A 6,483-nucleotide genomic window follows, 5' to 3' on the forward strand; every position below is an offset into this window, starting at 1 on the left:
AGAGAGGGTCAGGTTGGAAGAGCAATGAACTCTGTTTTGAAGACACAACCCGTCAGAGGCAACCTCCCAGTAGAGGGCCAAGGGAGTAAACACTTTGACTTTATTCCCTTCCCACCTCCAATCTCCTGCCAGCCTCTCCACTGGCTGAACCCAGCAGGGAGCCAGAGGGCACCAGGGCCGTGTTGATGAAACCCATGGAGGTCAAATTTCTAGGGTGAGAGCAGAATGGAGAAGGGGAAGAGTGGCAAACAGAAGATATTCATCACTGAAGGAAAGAATATGAAAATGAAATACACAGAGAAAGAAATATTAAGGGCCTTTTGGCCACATGATGTAGGCTCAATCTCGCCAGTCATTAAAAGCTCAGATTCTGAAGTCAGACTTTCTGAGACTACCTGGTCTGCTACTTTATTATGGAATCTTGATCAGGTCTTGTTTTCATCATTGGGATAATAAATGGAGTAATAATAGCACCTATATCATAGAGTTACTGTAGGGATCAAATGGAAAAAGGTATGTAAAGCCCTGGGCCGGGGGTCAGCATGGGGGAAGCAATCAATACATGATATTTTTTTCCCATTCAAATTGGTAAATGGTAAAGATCTATAAGACTTGGTAATGGCAAGGTTATGGGGCAAAGGACACTCTCAGACGCATTTTATTGGGAGTATGAATTGGTGTACAACATTTTGGGGGGATAATTTGACAGTACTGTACTTCAAAATAGGAGTAAACAATTCCATGTCTAATGATTTATCCTACACAGTTACTTTCAGGAATTCATAAGACTATATATACAAAGATATTCAATGCCATATTGCAAGTGGGAAAAGTTGGAAATAACCTGAATTTATATAAGGGAATTTTATGTACACATTTGTGCTGGTTATCTATTGCTGTGTAACAAATTATCTTCTGAAACATCAGAAACTTAGCAGCTTAAAAGCAGCAAAAATTTATCTTCTCACAGTTTGTGTGGGGCAGGAATCCCTGCATGGCTTAGCTGGGTACCCCTGGCTCAAGGCCCCTCATGAGGTTGCAGTTGTACTATTGATCAAGGCTGTGATCCATCTGAAGGCTCAAAAAGGGAAAGGGGGAGGATAAGACATAGATCAAGATAAGCCTTTTTTACTCCTGCATTGGGTTCCCCATCTGGCTTGGACGGGCATGCGTATCCTCTCTTCCTGTTGGAGTAATAAGACTTACAACAAGGGTTTGGGCTTTAGAGTGAAAGGAACCAGAGGAGGCCTTCTGTCCTGTCTTGATCTTAGCCTCTCCAGGCCAGGCTACTTTAGGTAAGAGCTCTTCTCTTTTGAGAGAAAACACCGGTGGTCTAGAGTTGAAGTCCAAGCTAACTGCAAGATTTTGTTTCTCCCTGCTTTGTTCTCGGTGACTATATTTTCTCTTGGTGTCTTAGAAGAAGGGATTGGCATCTGAAAGAGAATTAAGATATCTTGTATTCCAGCAGGTCTGAGCTAAATCCACATCTCAATGTGTCACCCCCTTCAAATACATTCGACTACATGTTATGAAGACATCCATCATGGTCCTTCTAAGTCTTCTCATCTTGAGGCTAACCACTCCCCATTTCTTACCATTTTCCCTCAAATGAGATAGGTTTATATCTTTTATCATTAAGTCACTCTCTAAAGTAGTTGTACTCCATAATACTTGATGGGTGAATTCATTCATTTGGTAATAAATATTCTAATTTATCAATGTCCTTCTCAAAACATCATCATGGCATGGTAGTGTTTTAAGGACAGTGTATTAGTTAAGATGCTTTAGATTACGTAAAAAAGAAAAATTGACCTCGAGCTGAGTTAAACAATAATGGAATTCATCAGTTCACAAAACAAAGAGTCCAGAAATTGTAAAGATCTGACAGGATTGGAAGGAGAGGTTTACATTGTGGTAGGGGCTCTGGCTCTGCTTGTCTATCATGCTCTCGGCTCAGCTTCGGACCTGGTCCTCAGGCAGGGGTTTCTCCTGTTAACAAAGTACCCACAGCCATTCCACTCTTATCAAGGCAAGTCATGCCCACGCAGAGAATGGAGAGCTTCCCGTTCCTTAAGCACAAAGCCGAAGGGGCTTTGGCTGGATCAGACCAACTTGGGCCACATTCCCAGCCCTGACCCAACCACTGTCTGCCCTGTTTGCTTTGTGGAGGTGCCCACTTCTGAGCCAATGACTGCTGCCAAGAGGAGGGGGCTTCCAAGCCAATCAAATCCTCCCTTTCCTCAGCACCTAGAGGTAGGAAAATCTCACTCATATCCCATAGCTGGGACATATAGAGCGTGCTAGGGAGAGGGGAAAGGGAACTTGACTCTTCTATCAGGTATTCACCTTGTGTTTATTCAGTCAGGACTGTGTGCCAGATCTTCTTTTAGGCCCTGGCAATACTGCCGAGGACAAAATGGATAAAGTCCCTGCTGTCAGGAAGGGGAGACAGAAAATAAACAAACACATAAATAAGTAGGTAGGGTAAGAACTCTGGAAAATGATGGGGCACTGCTATTCTCTAGAGGGTAGTTGGGGAGAGCTCTCAGGAAAGGTGACATTGTGGGGTGGGGGCCGTGCACTGAGGTGGCTGAGCCGAAAAGGAGCCCCTGCCGCCCTGTGCACATGCCGGGCCCCTCCCACGGGCCAGCTCCTGCTGCTGTCAGCTCTCGCTCCACCTCAACCATTCTTCAGATATCCCTCCTGTCCCACTGTTTGAAATGACACCTTTTCTTATTCTAAAATATCTCTGGCTTTGGGACTTCCCTGGTGGTGCAGTGGTTAAGAGTCCACCTGCCAATGCAGGGGACACGGGTTCGAGCCCTGGTCCAGGAAGATCCCACGTGCCGCGGGGCAACTAAGCCTGTGCGCCACAACTACTGAGCCTGTGCTCTAGAGCCCGTGAGCCACAACTATTGAGCTTGTGTGCCACAACTACTGAGCCCATGTGCCACAACTACTGAAGCCCGTGAGCCTAGAGCCTGTGCTCCGCAGCGAGAAGCCACAGCAATGAGAAGCCTGCGCACCACAACGTAGAGGAGCCCCTGCTCGCCGCAACTAGAGAAAGCCCCTGCACAGCAACGAAGACCCAACACAATCAAAAATAAATAAATAAGTAAATAAATAACTTACTTTGAAAAGATTGCAGTCTTTTTTAAAAAAAATAAATAAAATATCTCTGGCCTCATTTCTGTCCCTTTCTGCACTCCTCCGTCCATCTATCCATTCAGGAGCCAAGGGCCAGGCAAGAATGCACCTGCTGAAGGCAGCCAACTGGGTGGCGGGCGCTGGGGAGAGGTGGGGACTGTGGCAAAGACGTAGGCCTGACAGGCGGCCTCGCCCGGGCTTCAGCTGACCGCTGCTGAGAGGCCCCAGGGCTCTGGAGGGTAGAGCCACTCGTTTCCCAGCTAGAAATTTGGAATCACGTGTGAAATCTAATTTCTAATCATCAGAGGAGGCCAATTCGATTAGAGTTTTGTTTTGTTTCGCTCTGTGACCACGTCGTCAGTGGGTGGTATGGCCTCCAGTTTGCTTCCTCTGGAGACACAGTGATTCCGAGTTTCTGGAGGGGGGCCCAGACCCTACGCTGGGAGCCACAAAGCAGCATGTGGACTCTCCTCTCCTGGCAGCCGAGGGGTGACCCTAAGGCCCGACCGCACTCCCGAAGCCCACCCCCAATGAGGGGACCGTCCGAAGAGGGAGCTCCCGGCCCACCCACCCGATTCACTATAGGCGTGCTTCCTTTCTTTGAGACTTATCCAAATTTCTGGAACATTCTACAGCCTGTTAGCCCCAATAACCAATAACCCTCCCATCCTGCCTGCCACCCCATCAGGCCCTCTTGCCCTCCCCCCAGCAAGGCTCCCGTGTTCCCTGCACTCGAGCTTTCCATCCACCAGATGCCCATTTGAGAATTGATTTAGAAGAAATAAGGGAGGGAGCACTAAGTAAGCACAGAAAGCCTGAGGTGGTAGAGTGCTTGTCACATCCGAGGAAGCACAAGGAGTGAGTGCCATACATGTGGGGCCTGGTGGACCATGGCAAAGACTGAGAATGGGAAGTAGGGAGGAAATGAACCATGTGTTCAAGGCCAGGGGCCTGATTTTTTAAAAAAATATTTATTTATGTAATTTATTTATTTTCCTTATTTTTTTTTGCCTGCGTCAGGTCTTAGTTGCAGCACACGGGATCTTTGTTGAAGCATGTGGGATCTTTTCGTTATGGCACGGTCTGCTTGGGTTTCACTCTACTTGTGGCGCGTGGGCTTCTCTCTAGTTGTCGGATGTGGGGTTTTTATTTCTCTCTAGTTGTGGCATGCGGGTTTTTTTTTTCTCTCTCTAGTTGTGGCACGTGCGGTCCAGGGCGCCTGGACTCTGTAGTTTGAGGCACGCGGGCTTGGTTGCCCCACAGCATGTGGGATCTTGGTTCCCCGACCAGGGATTGAACCTGCGTCCCCTGTATTGGAAGATGGATTTCTTTACCACTGGACCACCAGGGAAGTCCCTGATCAGGGAAAAAAATCAGGAGGGCCTGATTTTTAAGCTATGGTTGCCAGACCATTGGTTGCTATGTCACTGCCATCTCCACTTGCTCCTCGCTGCAGAGTTCATCTGCCATTAATGCCTGCAAATACTAGACACTTGTTTTCCCTGCCTGCCCTGAAGCTGGGGCGTGAGCAAGTGATCCAAAATCTAAACTGCTTCCCTAAGTTGTAGTATAGGATTAGGTAGATTGGAAAGAGGAGAGACTACAAGCCAAGGGCCAGTCAGGAGGCTTTTGCCCAATTCTAGGACAGAGGTAATTTGTGTCTGAATATCAATAATGGTCATAGGACAAGAGATGAGGGGTGGACGAGACAGAGATGGAAATGACATGTTCTGGCAACGGTATGTGAACAGAAAGGTAGAGAGAGAAGTGGGGTGAGGAAGCAGTTGGGGGAGTGGCAGAGCCAGGAGCAAGAATAGTAGTGTGGCTAGAGAAACTGACTTCAGTGATGTGGTGGCAGTCCTTCTGACATGGAGCGCATACACACGTAGAGGAAGGGAAAAGCCTCCCATCTTTGGGGAGGAGTATCTAGAAAGCGAGAATAGAAACTATTCAGACTCATTCACAGATTCGGTCTCTGTGTATGTTATTCATCCTGCCTGGGGGGCTCTTTGCCTAGCAAACTCCTACTCATCCTTCTATAGCCAAATTAATTGCTACCTTCTCCAAGAAATCTTCTTGGACTACCTTAAGGCAGAATTATTTCTTTTTCTAGGTTTCTGGAGCCCTTCACTGACACCTGCATCCTATCACTGCTACATACAATGCATTGTCATTTTTCTGTTTCCTCTTTAGTACTAGATGGCAGGTGGGCTCCTTAAGGGGCAGCTTAATAATTTTGTATCCCTGGCATTTAACACTGTGCCTGAAATATAATCATCAAATGAGTGATGAATGGTTGAATAAAATATCGATGATGGAAAAAAAGGTAGAGGCTAAAAGTGGTAGCAGAAAGGGGTGAAATGTTGAAATATTAAAGTTAGGATATTGAGACGTTCATAGAGAATAGTGGAACGGATGAGGTTATCCTTGGAAGCTCTCAGAAGATTCTATATGTGGAAGGAGGAGATCTAAATATTTGAGCTAATACCAAAACGGAGAAGAATTACGATCATTACCTGAGAATAGCTCAGGAAGAAATGTGCAGAGAAAAACAGATGACATATTAGATTAAGTTGAAAGGTAGAGCCCAAAGAGAACCTGAAGGTCAGGAAATCATGAGAGTGTCTTCTTCAGAATTTCTGGAAACATAACAGTGACATTTTATGATGCAGTCACACAATGCAATCATGAAAGTCTTACATACTCAAGATTGATATTTCCATAGCATGCAATGTAAGGGGGTTGGTGCATTCTCAGTCTGCAGATGGTATAAATATGATAGATTTGTGGCATTTTTCTGGGGGCCGATCTTGCAGCTGGGCCAGTGGCATTTTTTTCATTGTTTCCATTCTTCGTCCCCTGCCTCAGGACCATTTGGGAAAATTAAAGTTATACCAGCTCTAATGATGCTTTTATTTTCTCCATTTTGTATCAACGTTTTCAGAGTGTACTCTATCGCAGTGGCTCTCAACTCAGGAAGATTTGAGCCTTTCCACTGCCCTCCTCCCAAAATGGAGACATTTTGACTGTTGCAACTGGCATCTATTGGGTAGAGACCAGGGATGCTGTTAAATATTTTAATGCACAGGAAAACCCTCAACCACAAAGAATGATCAGGCCCCAAATGTCAATAAGTGCTGAAGTTGGGAAGTCCTGTAGAATCTGTCCTATATTAACAGCACAGATATTATGCCAGTTCCTTGGCTGGCCAGCTTTAAAATTTTGTGGTTCTTACAAATGCAGAAAATGTGGAGCAAGTTCCTTTATTTCCATTTCTGAGGTTAAAATGACACTTTATCAATATAGCTTATACAGCACTTCAAATTTTATCAATCT

General features: G+C 45.8%; 1 long non-coding RNA gene across 2 annotated transcripts; it reads right to left on the minus strand.

Moving 5' to 3' along the window:
• Positions 1 to 812: 812 nt before the first annotated feature.
• On the minus strand, positions 813 to 6,069 carry LOC114486212 (uncharacterized). 2 transcript variants are annotated; one of them, XR_003679565.1, is made up of 3 exons: positions 5,664 to 6,069; positions 2,347 to 2,429; positions 813 to 1,433 (listed from the first exon to the last, which is right to left on the minus strand). It is a non-coding gene; the product is annotated as an uncharacterized lncRNA (long non-coding RNA). The 2 variants fall into 2 exon arrangements; XR_003679564.1 differs by having other exon boundaries at positions 2,347 to 2,432.
• Between the last annotated feature and the right edge of the window lie 414 nt (positions 6,070 to 6,483).

The sequence above is a fragment of the Physeter macrocephalus genome, chromosome 4 (assembly GCF_002837175.3).
Source record: "Physeter macrocephalus isolate SW-GA chromosome 4, ASM283717v5, whole genome shotgun sequence".
NCBI lineage: Eukaryota > Metazoa > Chordata > Mammalia > Artiodactyla > Physeteridae > Physeter > Physeter macrocephalus.